This window comes from Cupressus sempervirens, chromosome 11 (genome assembly GCF_028749045.1).
Source record: "Cupressus sempervirens isolate cs-2001-9-10 chromosome 11, ASM2874904v1, whole genome shotgun sequence".
Classification (NCBI taxonomy): Eukaryota; Viridiplantae; Streptophyta; class Pinopsida; order Cupressales; family Cupressaceae; genus Cupressus; species Cupressus sempervirens.
In genome coordinates, this window is record NC_143128.1 from 351,254,807 (window position 1) to 351,278,448 (window position 23,642).

Sequence of the window (23,642 nt, forward strand, 5' to 3'; positions counted from 1 at the left end):
ACTTACTTTCCCATTGTTAATTCCAACTATCATTATTTTTAATGACTTAGGAATTATAGAGTAGGGTTAGTATATTATTATGTTTTTCTATCATTTTTTGTAATTTCTTTTTATTATAAATTTATTTTGATAAATAGTTAAGTATCATATAAGAGTTTTGCTTGTAAAGTTGTTAAAAGAAGTAGTTTGTATATTTGTGTTTTCTAAATATGATTTATGGTATTATATTATTTTGAAACATGATCCCTTTATTATTAAAGATGTATTTTTCAATGTTTTAAGTGTATATTAATGTTCTAGATTGAGAGTGTCCTTGAGTTAGTAAGTGCTCATGTAAATGTTCAAATGTCTTATAGGACAAGAGTTGACATGGTAACTTGTTAAAGCAATTTGGGTTATGTTAGAAGATGAGTTAATGTTGTGATTGGTTTAATGGTAAAGGTTTAATGTTTGAATTAGTTTCCAATAGGTTTTTTTAAAACTAAAATCAAGTATTAATATGCTAGTAGGTTAACCTTTAACTGCAGAATTAGCCCTGCTAGGGGATTGACCTAATAAAACATAACAAGTGTTTAGTATTAGATTGAATCTAATATAACTTATGTTATTGGTCAAATAAAATGATGTGGAATGCATTATAGTTAAGTAAGGTTGACTTACCCATTAGTTAGGGTTAAAACCTGAATGTACAAATGTTGTGGTGTTATTCTAGCTTCATGTCAGAAATGAAAACATGTGTATCAAACCTCACCTAAACTAAACCTATCTAACTTGAGTTCAATTTAGAAATGTAAAATATCCTTAATGCTTCTTGAACATGATGTCATACTTGAATTATGATTTGATTGATTGACCTTAATCAACTCAAACTGAGTGTTCCTGTAGCACTTAATTCATAGGTTTTGAACCAATGTAGTTTATTGGTTACCAACTTTGCATCCTTATGAAATGTAATCAAAATTTCAACAGTTACCTAAACCTTGTGACTTGAACTCACTTTATCTTGTCATCATCTTTCCACAATTTATTCAATGATAGTATGTCTCTTACATAGTTTCTATTAACCTTTTTAATATAAAAAAATTGGTATGTTTTTTCCCTAATTTTTGGGCATGATAGACATATTGAAAATCAGTCACAATGAGGTGATTATAGTTTGGATAGAGAAGATTTTTTTTCAACATTCTAGTGCAAATTTAAGGATCAAGGTATTGTTACATTCTAACAAGTGTATTAGGTGAATCTCTTAACATAGTGATCCTAACAGGCCTATTATTTAAATCTCCTAACAAAGTACTCAATTGCGATGTTAAAATCCTTTTGTAAAGGTAGACTTAATAGTCTTATTAGCTTTTAATAAAGTTGACCCTCATAGGGTAGATCATCAGAAGTGATTAAAATTGTAGCCCTAATAGGAATTTTGTTACTATAGTAGTGAAGATTTTGTAGGTGTCATCCCCACTACAGTTTTATGTACCTTCATCTTGGAGGGTTTCTGTGTTACCAAATATTATGTCATGTGTTGATTAATTGATTATGTGTTTTATTCATGTTATTAGATGTTAGATATGATATTACATGATGATTCATGATTAAGATTAAGGTTGAGATGTGTGGTGAATTAAGTTTAAAAAGGTTTATGTTTGAAGTGATAAATTTTGTAGAGATCATGATTCACAACCCCCCTCTCAGCATATCACTTTCCCATTAGATAATTTGGTGAATTGGACATTAAATGATAACATCAACAATTGAAGGATTAGTTATATTATGCCACAAATGGTTATGAGACACCTACCACAAAAGCCCTTGTCACAAAGAGGAGTAGTAGCTCAATGGAAGATTATCTTAGCATACATATGGGAGATCCTTGAGTCCTAGCTGATCCACAAAAAATAACATTGAATAATATGTCCCCAACATGAGGTGTTGATAAAAGAAATGAAATTCTCACCTTCAATACATAATCTGTATGGATAACATTTTTCATTCCATCAACTAAAACCGCCTAAAAATATTAAAGGATCACATTAGTAGTTGAGTTTATAGAAAAACATTTCCAATCTCACAATCTCTTAAACATTAAGAATAGTAGTGTCATTGGAAAATCACTTTCATATAAATGTCCACAAGTCCATAATGCTTGCAATAAGATTATCCTTTAATTCTAGGCTCCACAAAAAATTACAAAATGCTCTTTCTATTGTAGTTCATTGAGCTTTTTCTACTAAATATACAGTTGCATATTTTTTTAGCTAAAAATGGAAAACATCAAAAGAAAACTTTTGCACACTTGAATAATTAGGGAAGAAGAAGTTATATCTCTAACTAGGTGAGCATCCAAAGAATACAAAACATATGAGGAAAAATTCATCAACATGATATGCACATCTGATCTTATAAAAATATTTTCTGGTTTGAGATCTTTATAAAATACCCCTTCTAGAGCTATAAGCACTTCTACTACATAGAACATGATAATGGCCATAGAGAAAAAAAAATAGATAAACCTCAAACATATCAAAGATCTAAAATTCAGAATAACTATTTTCTTACTTAAAGAAACTAAGGCCTAAATCTATGGAAACCCTAAAATGCCTAAAGGTGCATGCTCATCAATGTATTTCAATAATAAATAAAATAGGCTTACCAAGTTTGTGCTTGAATAGTAGGAGTAGCTGCTATGCCATAAATAAATTCAAACAAACTGGTCCATTCACAATTTTATGTATTTGCACCAGGTTGCTATGTCCAACTTTAGTGAAAAAAAAAATTAAGCCATATATGTTTTGGGTAAAGGAATTAAAACCCCAAGTGTGAGATGGACATGTAATCTGTGACTGTAAACTGCCAAAGTACAAACCTAAGACATTGAACAAAAATAGAATGCCACTTTAGAGCCTTTATGGACATGTAACCTAGGCTTGTAAACTGTTGAAGACAAATCTAACACATTGAATAAAAATAGAATGCCATGTTGAGAGTCTTTTTTCCTAACTTTTCAATGAAAAATATAAAAAGAATGCTAATTTTTTTTGTTTAAAACCTCCAATCATTAAATAGCTAAAAAATTGAAAAAAAAAAAAGTTGAATAAATAATATAACATGGATTAACTGTAAGAAGGTCACTCAAAACTGCAACATAAATTAATATAACATGGACTAATAATTACAAATTTTTAATTATCTAGTCGTTAGATTTACAATAATAAAATATCTAGATAATTTATGCAACATAATGTTAAAATCAACAATATGCATTTGTTAAGATGTATATAAATAATCATTCAAGTCATTTATTAAACACACAAATTATTTTAAAAAGTCAATTATTTGATTTACAAGAACTATTCCAACATAACCAATGTATGAAAGATGCATAACATCTAAATTGATAAATTTAAAAATTAATTAAAAAAATTGACTTTCCAATTATTGTCCATTATTATTTTTAATTCTATAATTGAACCATTCATGCATTAATGGTGGTGCTCCAAATAAGAACTAATGATAAATCTCAATCAAAAGCATCGAGAAAAAGAAAGTGGTTAGGAAAGCTAAGAAAAATAAATATTTTCCTAACTGCATTTCCACACCAAAATTCATTCCCAAAATATCTCATACAAGCTCAAATTTTGTATGGCATGCACTGTCGATGAATAATTTAAATTTGCCGCGCTTTTCATATTCAGTCTTTGCAATGGAAGTAGAGATGTGCCGAGAAGAATCGACGGTGAAAACAGGAAGGGCAAAGGAAAATTTAAGAAACATTGTTTGCGTAAAAATCTGTTGTCAACACAACTAAACAGAAAATGGCAGTGAACAAATGTTCATTCAAATCTTCAGTCTTACTGAAATGGAAATCGCATTTTTGCACCATTCTCCCTTCATTTCCTATTTCAAATAATTCCAGAGCCCCAATCTCTTTTAAATAATTTCCTGCCATTGCAAAAGTTTAAACTTGGATGCTTTTCATGCCCGTGTAGAGGTATTATAACAATAATCAAAACTTTGAAGCAGAGGCTTTGATAGATTCCATACCTTAGAGAAGGCTTAGAGGGAGGCAAAGCAATGGTGCCCAATTACCAGTGGCCCATCACCAATTCATCCATTTGTGCTCGAGAAAAATTCAAATCCTTAACTTAGTTTCCTCCTTATTTTACAAAGGGTAGGAACTCTTCCTTAGGACTTGTATCTCTAGATTTTGGTAGGAAGAGTTCTTTGTTGGGGTGTAGAATGAGCCAGAAAAATCCTGTGCAAATCAATGGGTCGAAGCCCTCCAAGTCCCTTGAGAAAATGGCCCTAAAAATTGATGCTTCGAAGCTCTCTACAGCTCCCAGGTTGTTGAAATCTAAAACCCCAAAGATTGATTTGTGTAGTAAGGTATTGAGTGTTTCTCATTGTGTGAAGACCCCCTCTGTGAAGTAGTTTTTGACTTATAGTAGGACTCAAAATAACATTACATCATTGCTTGCTAGGGTGCATTGTGCTGAAATAGGGCATGTTGGGTCTGGAGCAATGCCATCCCTTAAAGCTGAAGATAAAGAACCAGATGGGTGCGTTTCAGCAGGCTCTATTTTTGACGTGATTTCAGCAGGTTCTGTGCTTATGATCTCATAGAGAAATCTGCTAGCTACCAGGGCATGTATGACCAAAGTGAGCACACTGAACAACAATGCTCTATTTTGATAAATTCTCTTGGAACTAATTGTAGTAGTCAGAGGGATTCTAAGGATGGTACATCTATTGAATCATTCTCTCAAGTAAATTTATGCCCCAAAGATGAGGTAGTAGAAAAACATGACTATGTTTCAGGAAGTGTTGGGGCTGAAATCGCTTCCAAAGTCAATGCACATGGTCATACAAAATAATTTTTTGAGTGGGAAAATAATCAAGGTGCTAATGGCAGACAAGGTAATGGAACTACTGAGCTTGATAGCAGCATATGTGGTTTTTTAAATTCTTCTTGCTCTGGAGATGACAATCAAAATTGTCATATTGAGGTTGGCACTTCTAGTATGCAATGTAGTAGTAATATAGAGGTTGATAGCCCACAAAAATGTAGGTAGGGACATGTCTATAATCAAAATTCTCAAGCTAGAAAGGTTGGTTTGAGGCATCCAATGAGTGAGGAAAGAAGAACACACGAGTGGATGGTGGATTATGCTTTCACGAATATAGTGAAAAAACTCTCTTCTTTAAAAAAATCGCCCCTTTCAGACCAAGAGAGGTAGAACCACTCTCCAAGTGCAAAACTAAGATTTTAAGGGAGGTTGAGATGTTCTCTCCTAGGAACTGTTTCTAGCAACCTGATAATTGTGAATATTTAGCCTGCGTAGGGCTGATTATAGTTGAAAAAATACTAATAACTATGTCATTATGTTTGTGTGTTTATTATTTCGAGTTTTTTTTTTTTCATGTCAAACAAATAAGTTCTTTCTGTTCTAATCATTTTGTCAACCTAGGTTGGGCTGATCTGGTTTTCAAGAGCCCAAGTTGCTGGCTAACAAGAAAACACTTGAAAAGACAAATTCCTTGTGATCTGGGGAGTGCACAGTGAAATGTTTATTAATTCATAAATCCAAGTAGCTGTTTGTGTGTGTAGTATTGTATCTAGTGTAAAGTGAGGATAAAGAAAGTTATATGTCACTAGTAGCTATTAATCTTTTACAGCCAATGATTTCTTCATTAAACTTGTGTAAGATATTGGGTTTGTGTTTTTTTAAATTAAAAATTTGAATCGCTCTTTCTGATTCATCATTAGAAAGAAGTACAAAATTTGTTTTCTAGTATTATCAAAGGCAACACATTTCTAAATAGAACCCATTCTACTTTCATAGACATACTATGTAATATATGTTTGAGTATTTTTGTTTGTCTTTTATAAAAAAATCATGGTTTATTGATGCCATTTTAAAAATGTCATTGAGAAGTTTTTCTTTTATAAAATTTTCGTGGTTTATTGATGCCATTTGAAAAATGTCATTGCATACTCTCAGAAGTTGAGATGTCAAGTTTTGTTCAAGGACTGCATGTTTTTTAATTAAATCTTTAACTTCATTAATTTTCACAAACATCTCAGAGAAGAAGATTTTTGGATCTCGATGAAGAATTTTTTTTAGAATAATTGGTAAATATGTTTGACAAGTTTAGGAGTGAGGCAGTAGAAACCTTTCTGATTCTTCAGTACACTTTGGTGTGAGATTCTATAACCTTTCTTGACCCTTCTTCGTAAGTTGTGAATTCTGCAATGTTTTGAAAAAATCATATAAAGTTGAGAGAAGAAGGAAAAAGATAAATTGCAATGTCGATGAAAAATTCAAGGCAAGACGCTTGTGAAGAGTGAAAGGAGATGGAAGATCAGTGGGGTGCCAATCAAGACAAGGTATTTATTGCAGAGAAAATTCAAAGATAAATTATATTTTAAAGAGACTCCTTAGAGATAGATTTTAGTTTAAATGAGTGTTGAACTCATTGCCATCATCATCATCCTGAAATGGCATTATAGTCTGGAAAAATACTTACCACCATAGTTGATCTAGATAGATGTTTACCTTTCAAGGCAAGGATAGAGCAAGAAGCAATATAATATGGACTCAAATTTTAAAGTTTGTGAAGACTTAGGGTTAGGCATGGATCTATGATCCACATTGAATCTTCAAATTCTCGCTCATGCCTTGCATTTTTCTCATTGGTTGCATGCCTTCTCCATTTTTCTGATTGGCTACATGAAGATTGCATACGGAATGTAAATGATTCATCCTTATCCTTTTTCTCCTTCGAAATCTCTCTAAGTTGGTTCCAAAAATGATCTACATCTTAGTTTGTGAAGGCACAAACTATTATGTTGATTCTATGTTACTTGGCACATATAATATTGTTGATGCTTGGCACTTGAATGTTCCTATATTGCTCGGCACATGTTACATTTCTAGTTGGCTCGACACCTATTACACTTGGTGCTTCTTGGCATCTATTACTTGCTCGACACCTGTTAAGATTTTGACTCAGCAACTACTATCACTCACTCAGCATACATAGTGTACTCAGCATATATGGTGGAGTTGGTTAAGTGTGTTGACACTCAAATGTCAAGACCATTCTAAGGCCAACAATCTCCCCCTTTGACATGAGTGTCAAAAACACTTAACTATGCATCGATGAACTGATCTTATGACTTCCCCTAAGTTGATTATGCCTAATCCATTCTTGAAACTGAAATTTTGTGGTCATGTGCCCGATTCTCTCTATTCTTTGTCCTGTTCTTGTTCCTTGTGCTTGTATACTATATCTGATTTGTATGAATTCCCTGTTTCAGGTTTGTTTTCCACATGCTTGTCAAAATTTTGTATCTCCCCCTCACTTTGCCTTATTTCTTGTCCCTTTTTGGCTACCTACAGACTGTCCACTTTATTCTCAAAATGAATGAAAGAATGTATGTAATCAAAATGATAAAAATTTGGTATTTCTCCATATATCTTTATACATCTCCATATATACATATCTCCCCCTAATATATATATATATATATATATATATATATATATATATATATATATATATATATATATATATATATATCCCCCTTTTTTGACATTTATGTCAAAGAGTTTTAAGGAGTAATACTATACTTAGCCAAAAATGTACTATTTACCTCCAAGAGTATCTTTAGAGTTGCATCCCAATTCTCCAATGCAATGTCCAATGATTTGTGCTAGATGACAGTCTCTACAGGAAGGTGTACAAGTCTATCTAGGGTAGAAATATTTGGATCTTTCTTTAGGACTATTTCTGTGTATGCTTTCTCCTTGTGGAGGACCTCTATGTGTGGGGTTATGGAGGACTAGATTTGCATCAATTTTTCCTTTATGTTTGCCTCCTCTGCTTTTAATACAACCAATTCCCTTTGTGTGTGAAGCGTCTATGCAAAATGCTGCTCACTTTGAGCTGGATTTGTTGGAAATTGCATGCTAGAAATCTTGAGATTTCTTTCCAAGCTCATTATTCTTTGTCTAGTCTCTTGTGTGAAGTTGGAAAAATCACACAATTTGGTGTATAAAGAGAAAGTGTTCCCAAGTACAATTTTCATCCATTCTAGTTTCTTATCCAATTCAGCTTGTGATAATGCTATATCATTTGATATTTTCTCATTTACTTTGCCTTGGAATTTTCTTTTTGACTATTCCATTAGTTTCACATTTGTATCATGGTCTTCATTAGTCACCTGGTCAACTATATCTAATAGTTGTTCTACTATAGGCCTTGTTTCATTTGGTGACTACAAGTTGAAGGCATCCATGAATATGTCATTTATCTTGTTCAATGCTTGCCTATACTTGTATTCTTTTCTTAATACTTCTTCTCTCTTTCTCCTATCTAGTGCACCTTGTATTTCATTTATCTTTTCTATGGTGAGGGTGTTGGAATCATAAGAGGGAATGATGATCTCTTCATCAAGCTTAGGATCTCCATAATGAAGTATCTTGGCTACCTTTCTAGAGCTTGAGCTTGGTGTTTGGACTTGCATTGATATCATTTTAGTGCTCGGGTTCTGAAGAGTTTGAGTGGGAGTACCAGTTTTTGGTAATTCAACCAATGTTTGTATTGCAGCTTGCTCCTCATCTCTTGTCTCCTTCTTTTCTTCTTGACTACCTTTATCACTAAAAATTGTTGGGGTTGAATCTATTGACTATTCTTGTTTTCCTGCATCTTCCCCTGTTGCTACACTCGGCCTCTGAAGTGCATCACTTACTGCTTTTGGTGGAGATGGTGGTGGAGGTAGTAGGATTTTAGTAGCAATGTATGTAAAAGGTTGTTCCTTTGGCTTCACCTTTTCTCTTTGATGTGTTGCTACTACTCTTTGTAGTTCATCTACACTCATCAATACAGGGCTTGTACACAATTGTGCCTATAGAGTATATTGGTGAAGGATCTTTGAGGGATTCTCTATAGTTAAAGGATTGATGTTTTGACATGAAGTGTCAATAACATCCTTTATTTTTATGATCTCTGCAGGTGTGATGGTGGCATGAGGAGGGCTAAGAGGTGGCATTTGTGTGTCTTGCACACTTTGTTCTTCTTGTTCATCTAATGCCTTTTCCTCTCCTTTAGTTGTATTCTTTTTTACCTCCTTATTTACTTTCTCTTCTATTCTTCCTTCTTCACCTTTCTTTTCTTCTTCACTTTTCTTCTCCTCCACTTTCTTTGTTGTCTCTTTTGCTTCTTTTCTCTTTGAGCTAGCCCCTACCTTGTATTCCTCATCAAATACATCATCAATTGACTTGTATATTGACTTCCACAATTTTGTGGATTTATTTACAACATCCTCTATCTTATTTTGGAGAATGCAAAATGCTCTATTTTTAGGAGAAAATTTCTTATTATGCCTTTTATTTGACTTAGCTATTTGACCTTTAGTCATGTCTGGCAATACTGTAGCTAGGGTTGATTCTCTTATCTCATTTTCCATTTGTAAACAAAAATGCCACTTATCTGCAACTATCTTGTATATCTCCTTGGGCATTGTACTATCTAACTCTAGAGGTGTGTGTTTGTATAGGGCCATCATTGCATACATTGATTCCTCTATTTTATTTTGCTATTCTTTATTGAGCTTATTAAATTTTATAGTCTTTAAAGCATTCAAGTTTGATTTTCTAATATTTATGCATAACTTATCAATGGCAGACTTTGTGGGATGACTTACCACTTTAAACTGGATGATATCATCTGACTCTGTTCTTTCTTCTTCTGAGTCTGGTTGGGCAAAATATTTTCTTCTCTTATTTGGTTCCTCGCCAATCTGCTTTGTGGCTTTCTTCTTCTCTTTGGCTTCATCTTTTTCCTTTTGAGTTGCAGCCCTGGTGGTAGCCCTTGTAGTAGGTTTCTTTGCTTTAACTTCAATGGGCTTTGTCCCTTTCTTTGCCTTGGGTTGAGGTATAGGCTAAGTTTTGGCTTTCCTTTTGGTGGCTTTGGCTTTAGTGGGTGCTTCCTCGCCTTCTTCTTCCTCAGCACCTTCTTCATTGACCTCTCTTAGGCCTTGTGTCAATTGTTTTGGCTCTTGTCCTTGCTCACCTTCTTCCTCACTGTCACCTTCTACTTCTTCTACCTCCTCTCCTGCTTCAACTTCAATATCTGCCCCAAATGTCTTCTTTATTTTTCTTACCATTTTATCTTTCTTCTTCACTACAGATGTTGTCTTTAAATCTGTTATCACCCTGGATTTGACAATATTATAAGTTCCAAAATGAGGAGCATCCTTGTCAATTTCTTCTACAAGTAAAGCAGTGATTGCAGCTAAAGCTTGGTCTACATCAAGCTCATATCCAAGTGACCTAAGCCATCTTACTCTATGTATCACGGCTTGGATGTAGGTGTAATCTATGTCAACCAAGAAAGAAATGTTATTTACATGTTGCTCAACCAGTGATACTGGTATGCTCATCCTTTGTTTCATGGACTTCTTGAAATCCTCAAAGTAACTTGTCATCTAAGCATCAAAATTATCTCCCATTTGCTCAATAAACTCATTGACTTGTGTGACAACTATCTTATTTGGATCCCATCTTACCTTTCCAATTGATGAAAATTCCTTCATGACATAGAAAAATATATAGACCAACACTGAAAATTTGCATTGAGCTCCTTTAGATTTCCTTATGGCTCCCAAATTTTCATTAATTTGTTGCAGCATGAGCTCTACTAGATCATAAGTGTGGTCCTTCTTTACAAGTTTGTATGCAACATCTACTACTATGCATGGCACACTGTTCAATCTCCTTCATTATTAGAATTTATGAGATATGACTCTGATAGAGAAATCAAGTAGGGGATCAGTAATGGTATCAATGGTAATTCCCCTATTGTTCCATTTGGCACCAATGTTTTTCTCTATGGCCTCCTTTTTGTCACTTCTAAGGGTCTTGGGACGATCTAGGGTTGGGAATCAAGTAACCCTATGAACAATTTTCTTTGTGATCTTCATTGACCTTGTTTCTAACCAAAATGATTCATCATGAATTCGACTCAACACTACACAAATCCATTCAGTCTTAAATACAATGGGGAAAACTAGGGCTTTAGTTAAACCCTTCTTTTCAACAATTTGAAACTCATCCTTCAATATACCCTTGTCACATAGCTTATCAAAGGCATTGAAAGTTTCTAGGTCACCTATGGCTTGAATCTTATAGTTATAACATTTCCTGACATCTTGGATCATTACTACTTTGTTCGGAATGACTGACAAAGCACCTACTCGATCATTTTTATAGGCAACTTTGGGTATTGGCCTGAATTCTAGCTATTTAACTTCATTGCTAACAAGTTGAATCTCATGATCATCCTTTCCCTTTGTGGTTTTAGACCTAGATTTCATCTTAACCAAACTAGGGTTTAATATTTAAATAAATTTTCAAATACTGCATAGCTTGGCACTTGATGAAATACCTTTAAATCGAAGAGTTCCGGTTGGATTGCTATTGAGATTGGTGCAAATCATTGTAGAATCACTGCTTGGTCATATCTTCACTCTTCTTGTTTTTTCTTTGTGTTCGAATGGCTTGAAAATGAGTGATTTTCAACCTTATTAGGTTCAAAACCTAGCATTTATTGCATAGTACTTATAGCTGTACACTCGGCACTAAAAGGTTTCAATACAAATCGGCTCCCTTTGTAATTCTTTTACTCGGCCTCCACTAGACTTCTACTTCACTCGTCTTCAACTATCAACTCAATAGCTATTGGAAACTTGGCATCCATTGGAGCTCAGCATCTTTTTTAACTTGACATCTTTTCTCATGTCGATTTCTTCTTGACAGCACTTCTTTGTTCTTTTGGACAGATGTATGATACATCTTTATATATATCAGCCCCATGTACCTATCTTGTGTTTAATTAGATGAAGTGTGATCACTTTACCTCTTGGGTGAAGTGATCTCTCCTTTGGATGAACTTGATCCATCTCTTCTTTGCCATGTTTTTTTTCATTTCTGCCCTGATGTGTTCCACATTAACTTTTTCTTTACCCTTGTTGACTTCTGGCTTGGGTGCCTTGGCTTTTGTTTGGCAATTTTTGCTGACATGCCCTATCTTCAAGAAACTAAAACATGTGATTTGGTTTAGTGTGTTCTTATGCAGTTCTGAGGAACATGAGCATATTCCTAATAGTAGTGATAACTTTTCTTGGAATTGTAATCCCAATTGTAGTGGTGTAGATTGTTGTTTCTGCTTGCAGGCTAATTGGTTGTCCACATAGGCTTTGATCTACACTCAAAAGCTCTATGTCCATACTTTTTGCAGTTGTAGCAGTGACCTTCAAATCTTGGTGTCCTCATGGTCTTGGTTCTACAGTCTTGTGTTGAATGTCCTTGCATGTTACACTTGTGACAATAACCTTTTTTTTTGGATGTGTCCTACTGATTGGTCTTTCTACTCCTACAAACATTAGTAGTGTGCCCCTTTTTTATTACAAAAATGACAAGTGGGTTTGGTGTTCTTAGCTTTGTTGATCCTTTCTACTGCAACCTTGGATGATTCTCCTTCTTCAATTCTAGTGTAACCAAGTCCTGAAGTATCATTACTATCCCTTGGTGATTTTAGTAATTGTTCAAAGTACTTGATAGCCTCATTGGGTTTGCTGTAGCTTTCTACTATCTCCTTTTCTCTCTTCAATTCATTCTACAATTGCTCATTCTACATCTTCAAGGTGGAGATCTCAATGTCCTTCATGTTTAGCTCATGATAAGCATTCATCATTTGGCTTAAGGTGTCTAGTTACGCATTTGAGATCTTCTCAAGCTCAATTGTCTTTTCTTCCAGTCTATTTGCAAGGTTTCTTTTTTCATCCTCAAGAATGGCTCTATCCTCGATTGTTGTCTTCTTTTGTTCAGTTATTTCACATAGCGTTATGGCTTGTGATTCTTGTTCCATTTTAAGAGATCTTATCTCTTTTTCTTGAGCTCTATTTTTCTCCATCAATTCTGCTATTGCTGCATCAAACTCCTTGTAATCTCCATTGGAAAATACTTTTGTGGTATCAATCTCCTTGTAGTCTATGTCATTCTTAGCTATGGCTATCTCCTTTCTTCTTTTCAAGGATTCTACTTTGTGTAGAGCTAGATGCACATCAATCACTTGATTGTTAATAATCTTCCCAAGTTTAAAGACTTCCATCTTCTGATCTTTTTCTCCAAGTTGTTAGGCTTCTCTTGGTGAGAACTCAAGATATGATATCAATTGTTGGAATATTCAAATGGGATGAGTACTTCTGAGGAGGGGAGGGGGTGGGGGTGAATCAGAAGTAACTATTTTTTATCCTTTTAAACCCTCATTATCACATAACTGAAAGTAATGTACATGCATGTAAACATATAAGAAAACATGAAATGAAAGCATGCATCAACACAAAACACAAGATATTTGGTAACCCAGAAACCCTCTAGGAGTAAGAAGGTAAAATTGGGGTGGGGATGACACCCACAAAAAATTACTGCAGCAATATGTTCAACCACTTCTAATGGTCTGCCTGGTTAAAGGCTTTACACTGTGTCAATAGTGACCTAGTTAGAGGTTTTTAAAACACTTTTACATGAAGTGTCACCCTATTAAAGGATTTACAATAGGTTTTTAAACCCACCTAATACGTAGGATTTTCAATCACCTTCTTCAAAGGTTCTCCTACCTAGCAGTTAAGCTAACCTATCAATATAGGATTTCAGCATCTAATATAATGGTGAGAAAGTATTAGAACATTTGACCTGATAAAGTGCAATCTTCAATTGCTAGGTTTAGGTAATAGATCTGCTCTTCCTATTCTGATCCTTGCTTGATCTAATCTCTATATGTGTTCCTTGTCCCTTGTGTTGTTCTAATCAACTCAATATGAAATTACTACTCTATTCCTCTAAGTCTTTTCTTCTTCTCACTAAAATTTTGCAATAATCTCCCCATACACTATTCTCATCCCTCTCCTAATGGATTTTTTGACCTCATTTTAAAGATTGTGAAGACTTAGGGTTGGGTATGGATCTATAATCCACATTGAATCTTCAAATTCCCACTCATACCTTGCATTTTTCTCATTGGTTGCATGCCTTCTCGATTCTTTTGATTGGCTGCATGCAGATCGCATAGGGAATGTAAATGATTCATTCTTATCATTTTTCTCCTTCGAAATCTCTCTTAGTCATTTCCAAAAATGATCTACATCTTAGTTTTTGAAGGCACAAACTATTATGTTGATTTTGTATTACTTGACACATATTATATTGTTGATGCTTGACACTTGAATGTTCATGTATTGCTTGGCACATGTTACATTTCTAGTTTGCTCAGCACCTATTACACTCTGTGTTGCTCAATATCTATTACGTTCTCAGCACCTATTAAGATTATAACTCGATAGCTACTATCTCTCACTCAGCATAGATAGTGAACTCGGCATATATGGTGGAGTTGGTTAAGTGTGTTGACACTTGAATGTCAAGACCATTCTAAGACCAACAGTAAGGACATATAACATGACTAGGCTATCTAAAATTATAACATTATTTATGTATCTTGGAAGACATAAGATGTAGTTCATACTAGTAATTTATATTTAAAACCAAACCTTATCGAGTTGCATATACCTCTTTTACCTGAAGAGGAAGGTTGTGATATCCAACTTTTAATATGCGTTAATATCAAATGAATAAAAAAAGTACATATTACCAACCAATAAATAATTTTGGGTATGATGAAAAATATGTCTTGGAGTTTAATCAAGAACTTCATATTTATAATGAAATCATGTCAAGGTATGCATACCTCTTTTCCTTGAAGGTAAATGTTCTGATATCTAACCTTTAATTTTAGATATCCTAGTGATTTGCCTATTCCTCTTCTTTGGCACTATCAACCAATATTGGGAATATTAGAAAAGCATATATATACCCAAAGCCCTATAACCATAATCCCTAAAATTTGAGTCATTTCTCCCTCTTTCTCATCTCTCTATATATCTTTCTCTATTTCCCTCTCTAATTCATCTCCATGCCCCTTTGTCCCCCCCCTTTCTCTCACAAACACACATACACACATACACACACACACACACATGCACACACACACACACACACACACACACACACACACATCCCACACTTATCTTCCCCTCTCTCCCTCTCCCTCACTCCTCCCAAACTTTCTTTCTCTCTCATCCATCATCCTATCATACTCTCTCTCTTATCAAAATCCATTTCCCCTCTTTCTTTCTCCCTCTCTCCCCTTCTCCCTCTCTTCCCCCTTTCTCACTTTTTCCATGATCTCCCTACCACTTTACTACCTCTATCAACTGATTGTACCTTATATTGGCATAGAGAATATATAAAGAGAGGTAGCTATTGTGGGGGAGATATAAAGGGAGAGTGAAATGAGGGAGGAAGAAAACTAAATGTGGAAGGGAGGGAGGAGATGAGGGATATAATAATAAAGAGAGATAAATAGTAATACTAGATGGAAGAGATGTAAAATTATAATAAAGTGAGAGACCTAGGAAAAAAACATGATAGAGTGGAAGAGAAATTACATATTAGTGGGGTAAGTGCACAAAGTTGTGGTGCCAAAAGGGGGTATAACTAGACACCTTTTTTTTTGAAATCAACGATTTCTAAACTTCAACAAGAATTTGAAGATAGTTAAGCTCAAAATTTTAAGATATGACAAAAAAAAAGTAGTAGTCCTTTGAATCTAGTTTCTAAACTACTAATATTTTTTCAAAATGGTTTAGTTTTAGGTCCTCAAAGAAGGGGGCCATAGAAAGTGGTATTCTATATTCCAAAAAAACATAACACAATACAAAGTGTGGCCCCCCTAAAATTGCAATTTTTTTTTGAAATTCTTTAATCACTTTGGTCAAAAGTTACTTAACACTATGTAATTTATCCCAAATTTTTTGGGTAATTTTATGATGAGTATTTTTTTTTAATGAATTTTTTAACTAGACACATCCCAAAAATGTGAAATATATGTGTGCTCCCCTAGAAATGATTGAAAACTAATCTAAAATCAAAACTTCTTTTTTTAAAGTGTGTAGAATGGAGTCTAGTTTCTAAAAAAATAAGTTGTTACAAAATTCAATGAATGAGCTAAAATCTACAGCCCATGTAGTACATGTTGGTTTTTGACAAAAAATGGACATACATTCAAAAGAATTTATAGATGAAAGTCTTGAAATAGTTCAAATTAAAAATAAATTATATGGTTATATAGCTAACACAGAGACCTACAATGTCATGTAACTTGATCTTATTGATGCTCAACCACAAGGAATCTTAAAGGAGAGCACACAAGAAAAATCAATCATTTTTTGTATGTTTACAACAAAACCTGTCTCAGACTAGTTTATAGACTCCAAACCTTTGGGTTGGATCTCCATTGAAAAACTAAGCCTTAGGCTTGGTTTAATGAAAAGATTTGAATAGCGTGTACGTGCTATGAATTTGGGTCTCAATAGCATGTGTGCGCTATAGTGTGCATGCACTATTGAGACCTAAATAATGCATAGAGAGCAAAGAAGAGATGTAAAGAAAGAACAAGAGAGAGAGGGGCGGGGGATGGATGTGTGTGTGAGAGAGAGATAGAGAGATAGACAGAAAGTAGGGGATGAGAGAGGGGAGAGAGAGAGTAGGGGATGGGAGAGAGAGGAAGTGTGAGAGAGAGTAGGGGTGGCAAAGAGAGAGTACGAGATGGGAGAAAGAGATTGAGGGTAGGGGATGGGAGAGAGAGGAAGTGTGAGAGAGTGAGTAGGGGTGGAAAAGAGAGTACGGGATGGGAGAGAGAGATTGAGAATAGGGGATGGGAGAGAGAGGAAGCGTGAGAGAGTGAGTAGGGGTGGTAGAGAGAGTAGGGGATAACAGAGAGAGATTGAGAGTAGGGGATGGCACAAAGAGAGTAGGCAGTGGGAGAGTGAGCGAGAGAGGGGAGGATGGGAATGTGTGTGAGAGAGAGTAGGGGTCGCAGAGAGAAAGTAGGGGATGGGAGAGGGGAGAGAGAGAGAGAGTAGGGGATGGGGGAGAGAGAGTAGAGAGGGAGAGAGTGAGAGAGAGAGAGAGAGTAGGCAGTGGAAGAGGGAGTGGGAGAGGGACATAGAGGGGGGATAGGAGTGTGTGTGTGAGAGATCTAGAGAGTAGGGGATGAGAGAGGAGAGAGAGAGGGGGATGGGAGTGTGTGATGTGTGTGAAAGAGAGAGTAAGAGATGGGAGAGGGGGGAGAGAGAGAGTAGGTGGTGGGAAAGGGAGTGGGAGAGGGAGAGAGAGGGGGGAATAGGAATGTGTAAGAGAGAGAGTAAGGGATGGGAGAGAGAGGAAGTGTGTGAGAGAGTAGGGGTGGTAGAGAGAGTATAGGATGGGAGAGAGAGATTGAGAGTAGAGGATGGGATGGGAGAGAGAGAGAGAGAGAGTAGGTAGTGGGAGATGAAGAGCAAGAGAGAGGAGGGTGGGAGTGCATGTGTGTGAAAGAGAGAGAGTAAGAAATGGGAGAGGGGGGAGAGAGAGAGAGTAGGGGATGGGAGAGAGAGTAGGTGGTGGGAGAGGGAGTGGGAGAGGGAGAGAGAGGGGGGATGAAAATGTGTTTAAGAGAGAGATTATGGGATGCCAGAGAGTGTGAAAATGTGAGAGAGAGTAGGGGGTGGTAGAGAGAGAGTAGAGAGAGAGAGTGAGAGTGAGAGAGAGTAGTTAGTGGGAGAGGGAGAGCGAGTGAGAGACAGACTAGGGGATGGGAGAGGAGAGAGAGGGGGGATGGGTGTGTGTGTGAAAGAGAGAAAGGAATGGGGGAGAGAGAGAGAGAGAGAGAGAGTAGGGGATGGGAGAGAAAGAGAGTGGGCGGTGGGAGAGGGAGTGGTAGAGGGAGAGAGAGAGGGGGATGGTAGTTTGTGTAAGAGAGAGAGTAGGGGATGGGAGAGAGTGTGAGACTATGAGAGAGAGTAGGGGTGGCAGAGAGAGTGAGAGTAGGGGATGGGAGAGAGAAAGTAGAGAGGGAGAGAGTGACAAAGAGAGATAGTAGGTCATGGGAGAGGGAGCAAGAGGGAGAGAGAAGGGGGATGGGAGTGTGTGTGAGAGATCTAGAGAGTAGGGGATGGGAGAGGAGAGAGAGCAAGGGGATGGGAATGTGTATCTATGAAAGAGAGAGTTTAGGGGATGGGAGAGGGGAGAGAGAGAGTAAGGGATGGGGGAGAGAGTAGGCGATGGGAGAGGGAGTGGGAGAGGGAGAGAGATGGGGGGAATGGGAATGTGTGTAAGAGAGACAGAGTAGGGGATGGGAGAGAGTGTGAGAGAGAGTAGGGGGTGGTAGAGAGAGCTCGTATGGGATTAGGGATAACTTTCCTCCCAAGAAAAATATGTAAAACGCTGGTGAATTCAACATTAAATATGTAGGAAAAATTTGTAATCAAGGGTGATTTTTTCGTTCGAGGCAAGGGAGAAAATTATTTTCTATTGGAAAAATTTTCCTTTTCATATCAAAATTTAATAATAACTATGGAAAATTAAAATTATGTTTTTTGGTATGCAAAAAAATGTAGGCAATTTATTTTGTTGATCATAAACATTTTTGTAATGTAAGAGGTGAATTAATTATTTCATATAACACAAAATATTCATATAGTTTGATAATATGTCATTTTCCAAAGAGAGATTATGTAAAATTTTGGTGAATTTATAGAGTCACAAGTGGTCCATGGCCCACATGCCAAGTTTACACTATACAATGTACTTGTAGTATGCCAATCCGTTAAGATTTAACTAATAATGTGCCCTTTTTTATTGCAAACTTGGTCTTCATCATATTTAATGTTATCATTTTTATGGTGGAAGGAATTAATTTAGATCGTTGATGTAATATAGATCAATGGATTCAACTCTATTTCGGGTCTAATTTTAAACGACATACCATAAAGTCAAAATCTTCTCAGAATTAGGACACGTGTCCCAAAGACCAAAACATAAAGTAGTTGGCAAAATAGGGATAGTTGGAGACACACATTAGTAAAATGGTAGGTGATGCTCAACCTAAGGGAAAATATTATTTTATTTTAAGGGAAAAATATCATTGTCCAATAAGAAAACATTAGGGAAACATTGGCAAAAATTTTAAAATAATTGTGTTCTAAATCTAGATTACATTGGTGATTGGATTAGGATTTGGACTAATTATGTGTAAACTAATGAGCGATTAGCCTTGGATTTTTACCCAAATTATTTAATATCTCGATGACACGGTTGACCCCATATGTAGGTTTTATTATCCAAATTGTGATTTCTCAAACAGAGCGAATAGCCAATTAGCGAATATTCGCCACTAAAAAATCACTAAATGGGATGGGAGAGAGAGAGTGGAGAGGGAGAGAGGGGGTATGGGAGTGTGTGTGAAAAATCTAGAGAGTAGGGGATGGGAGAGGAGAGAGTACTTGAGAGAGAGAGAGAGAGATAGTAGGTGGTGGGAGAGGGAGTGGGAGAGGGGGAGAGAGGGGGGATGGGAGTGTGTGTGAAAAATATAGAGAGTAGGAGATGGGAGAGGAGAGAGAGGGGGGATGGGAGTATGTGTTTCTATGAAAGAGAGAGAGTAGGGGATGGGAGAGGGGAGAGAGAGAGTAGGGGATGGGGGAGAGAGAGTAGGTGGTGGGAGAGGGAGAGAGAGGGAGAATGGGAATGTGTGTAAGAGAGACAAAGTAGGGGATGGGAGAAAGTGTGAGAGTGTGAGAGAGTAGGGGGTGGTAGAGAGAGCTTGTACGGGATGGGAGAGAGACAGTGAGAGTAGGGGATGAGAGAGAGAGAGAGAGTAGGGGATGGGAGAGAGAGTAGAGAGGGAGAGAGAGTACTTGAGAGAGAGAGAGTACGTGGTGGGAGAGGGATTGGGAGAGGGAGAGAGGGGGGGGATGGGAGCATGTGTGAAAAATCTAGAGAGTAGGGGATGGGAGAGGAGAGAGGGGGGGGATGGGAGTGTGTGTGTGTGTGTGTCTATAAAAGAGAGGGATAAGGGGATGGGAGAGGGGAGAAAGAGAGTAGGGGATGAGGGAGATAGAGTAGGCAGTGAGAGAGAGAGTGGGAGAGGGAGAGAGAGGGGAAATGGGAATGTGTATAAGAAAGAGAGAGAGGAGGAGATGAGAGAGAGTGTGAGACTGTGAGAGAGAGTAGGGTGTGGCAAAGAGGGCTCGTATGGTATGGGAGAGAGATAGAGTGAGAGTAGGGGATGGGAGAGAGTGTGAGGGAGAGTAGGGGATGGGAGAGAGTGTGAAAGAGAGTAGGGGATGGGAGAGAGAGTAGAGAGGGAGAGAGAGAACTTGAGAGAGAGATAGTAGGTTGTGGGAGAGGGAGAGGAAGAGGGAGAGAGAGAGAGAGGGGGGGGGAATGGGAGTGGGAGAGGGAGAGGGAGAGGGGGGGTGGGAGTGTGTGTGAGAGATCTAGAGAGTAGGGTATGGGAGAGGAGAGAGAGAGGGGGGATAGGAGTGTGTATCTATAAAAGAGAGAGTTTATAGGATGGGAGAGGGGAGAGAGAACAGTCTGAGAGAGAGAGAGAGAAAGAGAGAGTAGCAGATGGGAGAGAGAGACTAGGTGGTGGGAGAGGGAGAGAGAGGGGGGATGGGAGTGTGTGTAAGAAATAGTAGGGGATGGGAGAGAGTGTGAGAGAGAGTAGGGGGATGGGAGAAAGAGAGAGAGAGAGAGAGAGAGAGAGAGAGTAGGGGATGAAAGAGAGAGAGTGAGAGTAGGGGATGGGAGAGAGAGAGAGTAGAGAGGGAGAGAGAGTGTGAGAGAGATAGTAAGTAGTGGGAGAGGGAGTGGGAGAGAGAGAGAGGGGGGGATGTGAGTGTGTGTAAGAGAGAGAGTAGGGGATGAGAGAGAGTGTGAGAGAGTGAGAGATAGTAGAGGGGGGCAGAGAGAGAATGGGATGGGAGATAGAGAGTGAGAGTAGGGGATGGAAGACAGTGTGAGAGAGAGAAGGGGGATGGGAGAGAGAGTGAGAGTAATGATAAAATGCAACCAAAGGAGGAAATACAATCATATTTTGTTTTTTTAATCTAGATAGTTAAACAAGGAAAGCAAGGAAATTGAACATCATGCATAGGTACAAAACTAAGCTTGATTGGACCATTAATAATTTCTCAATTTGATTTTGAATATGGGATAATCAAATGCAAAATGTAGTTATATAATAAAGAATAGGATGCAATGAGACACAAGAAAATGGGGCGATAATAGATCAAATGTGCAAGTGTACAATATGATTAAAAATTGAAAATATGAATGCATTCATTTCTTAGCTTATATAAACTTCCAATTTCTTGATAACTAAACTCCTTGATAGTTCATGTTCCACTATTGGTTGAACAAGAAGACTATTAGAGATCCCAAGTAATTGTTTTATGTCTTTTAGGTAATGCATAAAGATATAATGAGCCATGTATATAAGCATCAAAATTACATAGCGACTTTTCTGTGGTCATATATAATAACACACGATGGCACATTGATTTTCATATAAGATTTACATAATACCAAAATTATGTTCTAACATTAAGTATTATTGAATTATATACATCTATATACAAAATTATAAAACTACACATAAAAAAATTTGTTCAAATGTGTACAATTAATTATTAATTATTATAATTACACAGTTATAAATATACCAAAAATAATTAATATAAAATCATTACAAACTATAAATCTTTATCCTTTCAATTGATTACCTTTTCTTTATACTTTCAAATACAAAATCTAATGATGATGTTTCATTGGTGGACACCAAGTAGACATAATTCCTTACAATGGGAGGTCAACTTATTAAGACACTTAAAAGATCAATTAATTTGTATCTAATTAGACATAATTCCTTACAATGGGGAGTCAACTTCTTAGAAGCATCTATGTAGTCAACAAAATGACTATTTATTGATATTTATTTATTATTTAATATTAAATTAAAATTACAATCTCATTGTATTATAGCTTATAAATGATTAATTAATTACTATAAACAACTATTTGTCAACTATATACCCATTTTGAAACTTTTCAAGCAATGATCAATTAATTTGTATCCAATTTGGACACACACTCCATCATTTGTTATTCTCTTCGTTATATCGATGAATGAGATGAGATGAGATGACACAAAAGGATTTGAAAAAAATTAAATGTCTTGGAAGATATTCAAAGCTATGGAAAGAAATGTCTATAATTTCTACCTTATTGATGTTTTGGTGGAAGGTCATCATGTAAATAGTTGAGTGGACATTACACATGAAATCATTATATACTAAAAGTTTGTTAATTAGTTTTTACATAAAAGAGCTTGACATAATGTGTGAAATCTTTTTAAGGCTCATTGTTAATTAGTTTCTACATAGAGGATCAATGACATTAGGCATGAAATTATTATATATTAAAGGTCTATTGTGAATTATTTTAGGAGTTATGTCACATGTCATTGGTGAATTGACTTGATTATGGTGCCAACGATAATGGTATATTTTAAGGTATATAATAATGGTTAAAATAATTCATAATGATCGTTGAATACATTAGGGTTACAACAAGGATTGGGATTAAAATTATGATTATGGTTAGCATAAGGAATGAAATTAGAATGAGGATTTTTTTAGGGTAAGGGCATATAACATGACTAGGCTATCTAAAATTATATCATTATTTATGTATCTTGGAAGACATAAGATGTAGTTCACACTAGTAATTTATATTTACAACCAAACCTTATCGAGTTGCATATACCTCTTTTACTTGAAGAGGAAGGTTGTGATATCCAACTTTTAATATGCATTAATATAAAATGAACAGAAAAAGTACATATTACCAACCAAGAAATAAGTTTGGGTATGATGAAAAATATGTCTTGGAGTTTAATCAAGAACTTCATATTTATAATGAAATCATGTCAAGGTATGCATACCTCTTTTCCTTGAAGATAAATGTTCTAATATCTAACCTTTAATTTTAGATATCCTAGTGATTTGGTGGTTCCTCTTCTTTGGCACTTTCAACCAATATTGGGAATATTAGAAAAGCATATATGTACCCAAAGCCCTACAACCATAATCCCTAAAATCTGAGTCATTTCTCCCTCTCTCATCTCTTTCCATATCTTTCTCTATTTCCCTCTCTAATTCATCTCCATGCCCCTTCCCCCCCCCCCCCCCCACTCTCTCTCTCTCTCTCTCTCTCACACACACACACATGCACGCACGTGCACACATAGACACACACACATTCCACACTTATCTTCCCCTCTCTCCCTCTCCCTCACTCCTCCCAAACTTTATTTCTCTCACATCCATCATCCTATCATAATCTCTCTTTTATCAAAATCCATTTCCCCTCTTTCTTTCTCCCTCTCTCCCCTTCTCCTTCTCTTCCCCCTTTCTCACTTTTTCCATGATCTCCCTACCACTTTACTTTCTCTATCAACCAATTGTACCTTCTATTGGCATAAAGAATATATAAAGAGAGGTAGCTATTATGGGGGAGATATAGAGGGAGAGTGAAATGAGGGAGGAAGAAAACTAAATGTGGAAGGAAGGGAGGGGATGAGGGATATAATAATAAAGAGAGATAAATAGTAATACTAGATGGAAGAGAGGTAAAAAA